Below are 12,297 nucleotides of genomic sequence, written 5' to 3'. Positions count from 1 at the left end.
GGGTAGACTACTCACTCATCACTCCGGAGGCGACCATGGCGGTGTAGAGTCCTCCGGGAGATGAATCCCCTCTCCGGCAGGGTGCCGGAGGCGATCTCCGGGATCCCCCGAGATGGGATCGGCGGCGACGGCGTCTCGGTAATGTTTTCCGTATCGTGGCTCTCGGTACCGGGGGTTTCGTCACGGAGGCTATTTGTAGGCGGAAGGGCAGGTCAAGAGGCGGCACAGGGGGCCCAAACCACGGGCCGGCGCGGCCGGGGGTGGGGCCGCGCCGCCCTAGGGTTTGGCCACCCCGTGGCCCCTCTTCGTCTCTCCTTCGGACTTCCGGAAGCTTCGTGAGAAAATAGGCCTCCGGGCTTTTATTTCGTCCAATTCCGAGAATATTTCTTTACTAGGATTTCTGAAACCAAAAACAGCAGAAAACAAGAATCGGCACTTCGGCATCTTGTTAATAGGTTAGTTCCAGAAAATGCACGAATATGACATAAAGTGTGCATAAAACATGTAGATAACATCAATAATGTGGCATAAAACACAAGAAATTATCGATACGTTGGAGACGTATCACACTTCACCATTTATGGGCCTAGGGGAATGCATCTTGTATTCGTTTGCTAATTGCGGGGTTGCCGGAGTGACAGAAACCTGAACCCCCGTTGGTATATCGATGCAGGAGGGATCGCGGGATCTCAGAGTTTAAGGCTGTGGTTAGATTTATTCTTAATTACTTTCTTGTAGTTGCGGATGCTTGCAAGGGGTATAATCACAAGTATGTATTTAGTCCTAGGAAGGGCGGTACATTAGCATAGGTTCACCCACACAACACTTATCACAACAATGAAGATTATTTAGCCGTATGTAGCGAAAGCACTAGACTAAAATCCCGTGTGTCCTCGAGAACGTTTGGTCATTATAAGTAAACAAACCGGCTTGTCCTTTGTGCTAAAAAGGATTGGGCCACTCGCTGCAATTGTCACTCTCGCACTTTACATTCTCGTACTTTATTCAACTGTTACATCAAAACCCCCGAATATTTGTCTGTGAGCATTTACAGTGAATCCTTCATCGAAACTGCTTGTCAACACCTTCTGCTCCTCGTTGGGATCGACATTCTTACTTATCGAAGATACTACGATACACCCCCTATACTTGTGGGTCATCAGTTACCTTCTCGTTTTCTTCAACCACCGAGGGCACCAACAACACACAACCATGGCGCCGCCACTCCAGGTTGTCCCTCGCCGAGCCGAGACTACCGGGAGATGCGCCTCGCCGTCCTCATCATCCTCCCCAAAGGAATCGTCCCCGCACGCTCCAAATCAACCGCAAAGTCGCCGAATCCTTCTCCAAGTCCGGCGGGAAAATCATCGATTTCGGCCACTCCGGTCCTCCTCCGCCCCTGTTGAGCACATGTACGTATTCCTGGTGTTCTACTCGTTCTCACGAGCCTCGCCTTTTCCTCTATCCCGCTTTCTAACGAGCTGCCGATGGTAGCCATCGTTTTGCCCGCAGGAACCTCACCGCCGGTGATGTTCCGGTGAGTCCCTAGACTCCGCACCGCCACCATCGGGTTCTCCATTTTCAGGTGCATCCCCGACGCCATCTTCTCGGTCCTGGTTTGCCCTGAATCGTCGGATTCATGCTTGACCGGATCTCCCTCCGACATGGCTGCAACCTACCAAGCTCGACCCCGCCCTTGCTTGCTTCAAGTTGCTGCGTGCCCTGTAATTGACATAGTAACCGGCGCATGCGAACTGGTTTTTTCCTTTGGCATGGATCAATTGAACCGGCGTTCGAATCCTCAATCTTGCAGAAAAACACCATCCTTTTTTTGATATATTCCATGCCTGACAGGTGGCCCCCGCCGTCAGCCTCCACCGGCGCCACCTCAGCTTCCCTGCCTTGTCAGCGCCCAGTCAGCACATCCTGGCCCCGCGCGTCAGGCCCTGCGACTGGCTCTTCCTGGGTATAAAACGTTTCCCTCTTTTCTCTGTTATATGAAAATTACATAAAATGTTTAAATCTTGCTAAAATCGTATCTTTTAATCTGTAACTCAAAATAAAAAGTGTTATATATGAAAGTTGCTCAGAAAAATGAGAGGAACAATAATATGCCATTCATATACCTGTTTGCATCTCGCATCATGTCGCGATGTGATAGTTTGTGCATTTCACCTCACATATATGTGGAGTATTTCGGACACCGACTAGGGTTCTCCCCGCTCCATTTAACTTTGAAGTAGCGCACCCCTGCCATGTTTTGCCATGCTAATCAACACTTAACTTTGACGGTAGAAAATGCAACTCCAACCTAATTTGTTTGTCCGGGGATATGGTTAAAATCCAACTCCAACCTAGGTGAGCAACTCCGATTAATATGGTTAAGTTGCACCGCATCATCGTTGCCATGCCATGCATATCATCTTCATCATGCCGGTTCTTCATCCGTAGTAGTCAGTTTTGCATCCGTTGTTTGTTCCAGCATTTTCTTCTTCCCGGATAGGATAGCGAAGTGGTGTTGTGAGATACGACAAGTTCTCCGGATGATCTTCGACAATCTTAAACAGGCAAACATTTCCTAAACTCTTGTCTCTGCAAGAGTTGCTCACCTATTTTATTTTGCCTTCTCCCTTATGCTATCCTTGAGTTGCGTTCTTGTCACGTGTCCCATCCACTTGTTACCTCAAGCAGCCCGTATTGCCTCCACCTCCCTCCTGCAGCTATGATTTGGTTATCGGGTCTGCCTTACGAGTCGTAGTGCATGCTAGTGTTGTTTTATCTCGTTACCATTATCGTTACCTTATCGGGTTATCGGTTGAGGGTATCATGGTTACTTGTTAATAATTGCTAAGAGGAGGCATCGGTGGGTCAACTGCTTGTTTTGTGAAGGATCATTTGTGTTTCCTAAATAACTTAGGACCCGAGTTCTTGTTATCTGTTCCGAGACTGAGCGCTCTAACCACACGTGTGTATGCTTACCGGGTCTCCCCTCAACCACTGTCGGAATCTACAGCTTTGTCTAGTGGCTACAATTAGTTTGAACGTTTTGTTTCTCTCGAACGTGCAAGCTTGTTTCTTTATGGTCAGATGATATGATGCTACTTTTGGGGCCTTGTACCCCGTTGTCTCTTGCACGTTCGTAGGTTGCGGAGCCGCTGCGAAGTGGTCATCCCGCTGGGCACTGATCACCTAGTACGCTGATGCAATAGCTGAGTCCGCTTCGGAGCACGACCGAACTTTGATACGGGTTTAACTTAGTTAGGTGGCTTTCTGGATATTGTTGTCGTGAAGGAGAGTGCGAGACGTCCACCTTTTTGCCTTTTGCCTTTGGAGTTGATCGTGCGTGTGGGCACATTTGGGCACTCCTGCAGAGTTAAATCTTTTCGAAAATCCGTGTCCGCGGTTATAGACGACTTGGAGCTGTATGACTCGACCATAGACAACTTACTCATGTTGTTCATTAATAATAACTTGCGTAGTAAGTTAGCGCAACATCAATAATAAATGGTTAAAACTTGTCAACCGAGTGAGTGCCTTTGTAAGTACTTCCTTTGCGAAGGGGGAAACACATCGGCTGGGTTATGTCTGTTAGTTTATGCGCTCTCTCACCTTCTCTTATAGACGTCTGTTGTAGAGTGTCTCTATAGGTTTTTAGTGCTTGCGCGCTGCCGCTTAACCCCACTATATTGCCTATGAGGCTATGACGTTCCTATTGCGTCCTCTAAATCCCCTGCGTGCCTCAAGTACAAAGGACGACTGGTTGACGAATGCATATACGTCTTGAAGTCTTGTTAAGTATGAACCCGTACTTATTGCTGCTTTGGGACATAACCAGGCAGGTATGAAGACATGTTCGATGAAGACGACGTTAGTGACATAGGCATCCCCAATGGGCCTGCCGAAGATGGTACCCGGGGTTTACTGAAGGCCCACGACTCGATGAATATGGAGATTCGGAAGCCCATGTTAGTACTAAGGAAAGCTAGAGTTGTATTAGGAAATATAGACTTGTAATTTTACGGGACGGGTTAGAAACCCTCCCGGACTCTGTAACCTGTGTATTACGAATCCCTCGGCTGCGCCTCCAATATAAGGGGGAGTCGAGGGACAAAGAGGGGATCGATTCATTGTTCCACGCAACCCAAGTTTTTACATCGTCGAGTACTTTTCGGCTGAAGCCTTCGAGATCTACTTGCCCTCTACTTCCGACTAAAACCCTAGTCTACAATCTGTAGGCATTGATAAGTTAATCCCTTGTCAATTGGCACCGTCTGTGGGAATTAGGGGTGTCAAGGATCTGATCTCGATGGCACGTTCAAGATCGTCGACTTCATCAACTGGAAGCAACGCAATGGACAGAGGTAAACAGATCGAAACTGGTCCAGTTGATTTTGTTCCTCACCCGCCCTCCCGTTTGGATGCATATGCGTATCTGGAGGAGCCCATGAAGATGACGTTCGGGAAGTTCCACTTCCGCGTCGAGAAAGAAGGAGCGTATCGTCTCGAAATTCCGATCTCGTCAGGATTATCAGCGGTCGATCCCGATTTTTCGAGTTCAGCATCATCAATCGAGCCAGACGACGAGGAAACTTCGTCGCCAAGCTTCATCAGCACCATGGCAAGTGAAAAACTCGCCAAGATCTTCAGCGACATGTCTTTCGAGTCATCTGCAGACTCCGATATAAGCGATGATTCGAGCAACATCGACAGCTTCAACTTCATCGACAAATCTACTATTGTTGGAGAGGTCTTCACCAATCTCTATGATGGTGTCACCAAATCCAACAAAGTTCAAAATCCAAAATATCATCAGATCTATGCAATTGGAGAACCAAGTCGGCCAGAACCGTCGACGTCAGAGGCTTTCGACGATGCGGGAAATCCGTATGTCGATCCTGCAGATCTCACGCGAGGTTTGGGAACAAAATATATCGGACCAGGAACACGAGAGATGGTGCGATTTCCGCAGGCAGTGTGGGATCGAGTCGCAAGAGCTATTGATGGTACAGAACCAATGACCATTACGACAACACCTGAGGAGTTACAAGCGTATCAATATAGGCTTGCACGTACCAGGAGGGAGCTCGAGAAACAGAAAATCGAGTTGGACAGGAGGCAGGAAGCAGCTTCCGCATCAAGCAGGCGAAGGGCAGAGCTAAGCCGACATTCAGGAACTTCGGGAGACAATCATAGAGAAGCTCGAAGGAGAGCAAGATCTCGGCTGCAAAATATACCTGAAGCGGAGAGAGAAAATTTAGTTCAAAACCTCGACATGTCTTTTATGTCAATCGACACGAGGGGGAATATTATTCCCAAAACACCGGAAGCGGGATATATGGCAACGCAAGCTTTCATCCTAGCGTCCAAGCCACCTCCCGGAGATCCAAGAGAAGCGTTGTATAACATGGCCATGGGAGCAGCATTCGCAACTACACCTCCCGAAGGATCAGCAAGGCAAAATAGTCCACGACCCACTGCAGCAGTGATACGCGTACAACACGCGTCCGTTGGGAACTCCAAGAGGAAGGTGTGATGCGTACGGCGGCAAGTTTTCCCTCAGAAAGAAACCAAGGTTTATCGAACCAGGAGGAGCCAAGAAGCACGTTGAAGGTTGATGGCGGCGAGATGTAGTGCGGCGCAACACCGGGGATTCCGGCGCCAACGTGGAACTCCGCACAACACAACCAAAGTACTTTGCCCCAACGAAACGAGTGAGGTTGTCAATCTCACCGGCTTGTCGTAACAAAGGATTAGATGTATAGTGTGGATGATGATTGTTTGCGAGAGAACGAGTAAAGAACAATAGCGAAGCAGATTTGTATTCGATGTAAAAGAATGGACCGGGGTCCACAGTTCACTAGAGGTGTCTCTCCATAAGATAAATAGCATGTTGGGTGAACAAATTACAGTCGGGCAATTGACAAATAAAGAGAGCATGACAATGCACATACATGATATGATGAGTATTGTGAGATTTAATTGGGCATTACGACAAAGTACATAGACCGCTATCCGAGCATGCATCTATGCCTAAAAAGTCCACCTTCGAGGTTATCATCCGAACCCCTTCCGGTATTAAGTTGCAAACAACGAGACAATTGCATTAAGTATGGTGCGTAATGTAATCAATAACTACATCCTCGGACATAGCATCAATGTTTTATCCCTAGTGGCAACAAGCACATCCACAACCTTAGAACTTTCCGTCACTCGTCCCGGATTTAATGGAGGCATGAACCCACTATCGAGCATAAATACTCCTCCGGAGTTAAGAGCAAAAACTTGGCCGGAGCCTCTACTAATAACGGAGAGCATGCAAGATCATAAACAACACATAGGTAATAGATTGATAATCAACATAACATAGTATTCTCTATCCATCGGATCCCGACAAACACAACATATAGAATTACGGATAGATGATCTTGATCATGTTAGGCAGCTCACAAGATCCGACAATGAAGCACATGAGGAGAAGACAACCATCTAGCTACTGCTATGGACCCATAGTCCGGGGGTGAACTACTCACTCATCACTCCGGAGGCGACCATGGCGGTGAAGAGTCCTCCGGGAGATGATTCCCCTCTCCGGCAGGGGTGCCGGAGGCGATCTCCGAGAATCCCCGAGATGGGATTGGCGGCGGCGGCGTCTCGGTAGGTTTTCCGTATCGTGGCTCTCGGTGCGGGGGTTTCGCGACGAAGGCTATTTGTAGGCGGAAGGGCGAGGTAAGGGGCGTCACGAGGGGCCCACACCACGAGCCGGCGCGGCCGGGGCCCGGGCCGCGCCGCCCGGTGTGTCGCCACCTCGTGGCCCCACTTCGAATCTCCCTCGGACTTCCGGAAGCTTCGTGCAAAAATAGGACCCCGGGCGTTGATTTCGTCCAATTCCGAGAATATTTCTTTACTAGGATTTCGAAACCAAAAACGGCAGAAAACGAAGAATCGGCTCTTCGGCATCTTGTTAATAGGTTAGTGCCAGAAAATGCATAAATACGACATATAATGTGTATAAAACATGTAGATATCATCAATAATGTGGCATGGAACATAAGAAATTATCGATACGTCGGAGACGTATCAAGCAGCACCAGGTCCCGAAAGAACAAGTGGAGCAAGAGACACAGCAGCACAAGCACGGGTGGACAGAGCACGACAAAATAGAAGGGAACATCGGCATTCCCCAGAGATAGATGACGAGGATATGTGTGGGCTACCGTGCTTTACAAGAAGGGTCCGGAAAACTCAAGTTCCTTCAGGGTTTAAGTTACCCGATAATTTCAAAAAATTCGATGCCTGCAAGATCCCGAGGATTGGCTAGTCGACTACCTCGAGACGGTAAAACTGATAGGTGGAACCAGAGCAACAGCCATGCAGAGCATTCAAGTACACCTAAGTGGAGCCGCAAGATCTTGGATAAAGAATCTTCCTCCAGGTTTCATCGACAGCTGGGACAGTTTTGAGGATGTGTTCGTCAAGAATTTCCGATCTACCTGCAAAAAACCTGCGTTACTAGAAGAGTTGAGATCATGTCGATAAAAGCATGATGAGTCAATGAGGAAATACATCCAGAGGTGGAACATTATCAAAAACTCGGCAGAGAACATATCTGATGAGAGGGCAATAGATGCGTTCGTGGCAGGAATTCGACGAGGAGATTTTGTCGAGGACTTGGGGAGAACAAACCCAAGGACAAGTATCAGCATTAATGGAGATAGCAAACAGATGGGCGGATGGAGAAGATGCTGTTCACAATAAGCGACATAGGTCACCAGAGGAGGACCGCAGTCGAAACTTCCAAAATAGACGACGATTCTCTCGGCAGTTTTCGAGTTATGACGCTCCTGGCCAAAGATCGGCTGGTTTCCGAGGAAATACGGGGGGAAATAGTCGAGATGATTATCAAAGGAGTAGCGAGCAGCGAGGCGACAATACAGATGATTCTCGGAATAACAGGCAAAATAGTGGACCAAGGTTTCAGAGACCTTTCGTATCGTCCGAGGATATGATGAACGGGCCATGTCAGATGCATTTTTATCTCGACAATAATGGGAAGAGGCTGTCATGACATCTGCAGAAGGACTGTCGAAATTTTCAAGCGATGTTGAGGGTCGCAGGGCTAGCCAATGCTCAAGCAACAAATAGAAACCCCCAAGGGCCCAGGAGTGAGATTCACTTGCCACCTCCTCCCGCAATTACGGACGAAAATCGGCACTAGCTCGGAATAGCGGCAGCACCACACCCACCTCCATATGTTGATCCTAACTCTAACGGAGTGGTCTCGATGATTCAGAAAGCTAGGCCGTCCAATAGGGCTCAGAAAGTAATCTCACGACAAGTGTTCATGGCAGAGAAGATGCCTCCACCAACGATTGAGTACCTAAATTGGTCGGGACAGGACATTGGTTTCACAATTGCGGATCACCCGCAGCAAGTTCCTCGACCAGGGCAGTCAGCACTTATCTTGCCAGCGGTGATCGCAGGATTCGACGTATCTCGAGTATTCATTGATGGAGGCAACAACCTAAACCTTATGTATGCAGATACACTAAGGAAGATGAACATATCCTTGGCAAATCTAAAACCAACTGACACACGTTTCCATGGAATCACGCCAGAGAAGCCAAGTTATCCGCTGGGAAAGATCAATCTCGACGTTCGGCTTTGGAACCCGAGAAAATTACAGGATCGAAAGGCTGGAGTTTGAAGTCGTGGATTTCCCGTCGCAATATCACGCTTTGTTGGGACGACCAACATATGCCAGGTTTATGGCGGTACCACACTACACGTACTTGTTATGGAGGTTGCCAGGACCTAAGGGACCAATCAAAGGAAGTATTGCATTAGCTGATAAATGCGACAAGGATTTTCATCGACTGTCAGAAACTTTCGGGATGCAAGCAGAATATATGGCGTCAAGGCTCACAACTGATTATGATGTGTTGCCAGATGTAGGAAGGCCTCTCAGGGAGCCAACCTTTAACACTACGAAAGATTCCAAGGAGGTGCAGATTCACCCGACAGATCCAAAGAAAACGACGTCCATTACAACAGACATGGACCTCGCATAGGAAAGCGCGCTCTTCGAGTTCCTCCGTGAGCACTGGAAAATCTTCGCATGTTGTCCAGCTGACATGCCAGGAGTACCCAGGGAACTTGCCGAGCACCACCTAAACTTGGATCCATTAGCGAGACCAATCAAACAACCTTTGTGGCGTTTTTCGGAACCAAACCGCAAAGCCATGCTGTCAGAGATAGATCGACTCAGAGAGGCTGGCTTTATCAAAGAGCTACATACAGAGGCCACGTGGGTAGCTAACCCAGTTCTGGTCCCGAAGAAAAACACGAAAGCCCTTCGCATGTGTGTCGACTTTACGTGTCTCAATAAACACTGTCCAAAGGATCACTTCCCCTCCCAAGGATCGATCAAATCATCGACTCCACGGCAGGATGTGAACGTCTTTCCTTCCTGGACGCATATTCTGGTTATAACCAGATTAGATTGAAAGAAGATGATGAAGTCAAAACAGCGTTCATAACACCTTATGGCGTATTTTGTTACAAAACAATGCCTTTTGGTCTGAAAAACGCGGGAGCAACGTATCAGCGGATGATGCAGAAGTGCTTGGCAACACAGATTGGAAAAAACGTACAAGTATACATTGACGATGTCGTCATAACATCAAAAAAGGGGATAACTTTGATCGAGGATTTAAAGGAAACTTTCGACAACCTTGACAAGTTTTGCCTCAAACTGAATCCGACGAAGTGTTCTTTCGGCGTCCCTGCAGGAGAACTTCTCGGGTTCCTAGTCTCAGCAAGAGGAATCGAGGCTAATCCAGAAAAAATTCAAGCTATTGTAACAATGAGGAAGCCAACAAAGTTAAAAGAAATACAACAATTAACTGGGCGAGTCGCAGCTTTAAGCGGATTCGTCGCCGGTGCCGGGAGAAAAGGCGTTACCGTTTTATGCTTTGATTAAGCAAGGAGAGAAGTTTCAGGTGGAACGAGGAAGCAGACAGAGCTTTCGAGGATCTCAAACGCACAATCTCGACACCACCAATCTTGGTGGCGCCTAAGGAAAAGGAACCCCTCTTGTTATACATTGCAGCCACACCCCAGGTGGTCAGCACATCACTCGTAGTCGAAAGAGAGGAAGAAGGAAAACTTCATAGAGTACAGAGGCCAGTATATTTCATCAGTGAAGTATTATCGCCTTCAAAACAGCGGTACCCGCAGTACCAGAAGTTAGCATATGGAGTGTTCACAACAGCAAGAAAGTTGCGACATTATTTTTCGGCACACCCGATAATAGTGGTCAATGAGGCGTCTTTATCCAATATATTAAACAATCCAGAAGCTACGGGTCGTGTCTCCCTTTGGGGAATAGAGCTTTCCCCTCGGGACATCACGCACGAGAAAAGAAAAGCAATAAAGTCGCAAATTTTACCGGACTTCATCGCAGAGTGGATGGAGTTACAAAATACGGGACCCCCAGATCTATCGAGAACCTGGACTATGAACTTCGACGGGTCCAAGAGATTAGAGGGAGCTGGAGCGGGCGTGATACTAATATCACCTAAAGGCGACAAATTAAAGTATGTCACGGATGACGTTTCCAAACGCGTCTAACAATGAGGCAGAATACGAAGCTCTCATACATGGGATGAAGATGACGAAGGCTTGTGGTGCAACCCGACTAAAAATCTTTGGCGACTCACAATTGGTGGCTCAGCAGGTCATGAATCAATGTGATGCAGTCAATGAAAGTATGATAGCATACAAGGAAGTATATAACGAGCTGGAGAAGCTGTTTGATGGATGCGAGGTAAATCACATCAGCAGGCTAAGTAATGATGAAACCGATGTTCTTGCAAACATTGGGTCGCAGTGTCTCGCGATTCCACCAGGCGTGTTCTGGGAGGAGATAGCAGAGAGATCTACCAAGTCAAAGAAACCAAAGAAGAAGGAGAAAGATGAGAAACCCTCGGGGGCTACAAAGGCAGCATTGGAAGAAGAAGAGGAACATGACCTAGTAATGATGGTGCAAATTCCATGGATGAAGGCGTACATATCTACTTGCCCTCTACTTCCGACTAAAACCATAGTCTACAATCTGTAGGCATTGATAAGTTAATCCCTTGTCGGTTAGCAAGGTTACCCTTCTGGCTTGATTTGGGCAGGGTTATGGTCGCCACTAGTTATCTTCAGGACTCTTAGTCCAATTTGTATCCTGTCCATACTCGGGTGTATTTGATCTTCTGTATGATTCGGATCTTTGTCTTATATATTTGTATCTTGACTCGTTGGAATCGTTGTTGTAATACATGTTTCTTGTGGGCTCTATTGTAATCCTGTGATAATGTTACTGCTCGTGGTAATTTCTCGGGCATCACGTGTGTGATACGTCGCGCACATCGTGTCGAAGGACGTCTCTGAATCGATATCGTGCGGATTTCAGCGGGATTGCTGGAATCCTCATGGTACCGGTTCCGGGGCGTCACATTCTTGTGCTCTCACGCCTTCATACAAATTATATGGTGTCGGTGGCCCGCCGCATGGCAGGGGACACGAGCAACTAGGAGATCATCACGGCAATGCTTGTGTATCCCGAGAGGGGTGCTCTATCCGTCTGGATCGCGTCGCTGGGCCATGCCCCCTGTCCGCGTGGACACATTCAGCTAGCCTCACTACATTTACGTCGGTCCGCTAGAGATGCCCAAACTTCAAGGACATGAATACATGATATGGGTCAAGCTCACAAGCATGAACGAGCAAATAATCTATATAACTAAGTACAGCTGCAATGTAGGAAATGCGCGTAGAACTTATGTGTTCAAGTCCCTTAGGCCTGTTCTTAACAATGATGTTTGAGCAAATAGAAATGTTGCCAAAAAATTAACCACCACCAAGGAATGGGTAGATTAGATCGCCATTAAGCCTCGGCGGCAATAATTAAGGAAAAATGTATGTACATACTTCTTTAGTTTGAGTCACAAATAATTAGTTGCAACAGCAAAACAGTCCAACATGGTCCCTTAAAAAAACAGTCCAAAATGGTATATAGGAAGAAACTGTTTATCTGATCAGTCCAACAACACAACAGTCAACAGGCCGCAGTGTAATACAAGGAATGCATAGCACAGAACAAAAACACCGTCCTGCTAAAGCCCACAAAGGCCCCATCGCGCCAGGGCTAAAATGCTACGGATTATTTAGAAACTTCCTCAAAAAAAAAAAAAAAAAAAATTAGAAACTTCCTCGTGCCCAGTGAAGAATATACAGCATTTGTTAGACAAT

Source organism: Lolium rigidum, chromosome 6, assembly GCF_022539505.1.
Source record: "Lolium rigidum isolate FL_2022 chromosome 6, APGP_CSIRO_Lrig_0.1, whole genome shotgun sequence".
In the NCBI taxonomy this organism is placed as follows: domain Eukaryota; kingdom Viridiplantae; phylum Streptophyta; class Magnoliopsida; order Poales; family Poaceae; genus Lolium; species Lolium rigidum.
Note: the sequence above shows the minus strand (reverse complement) of the source record.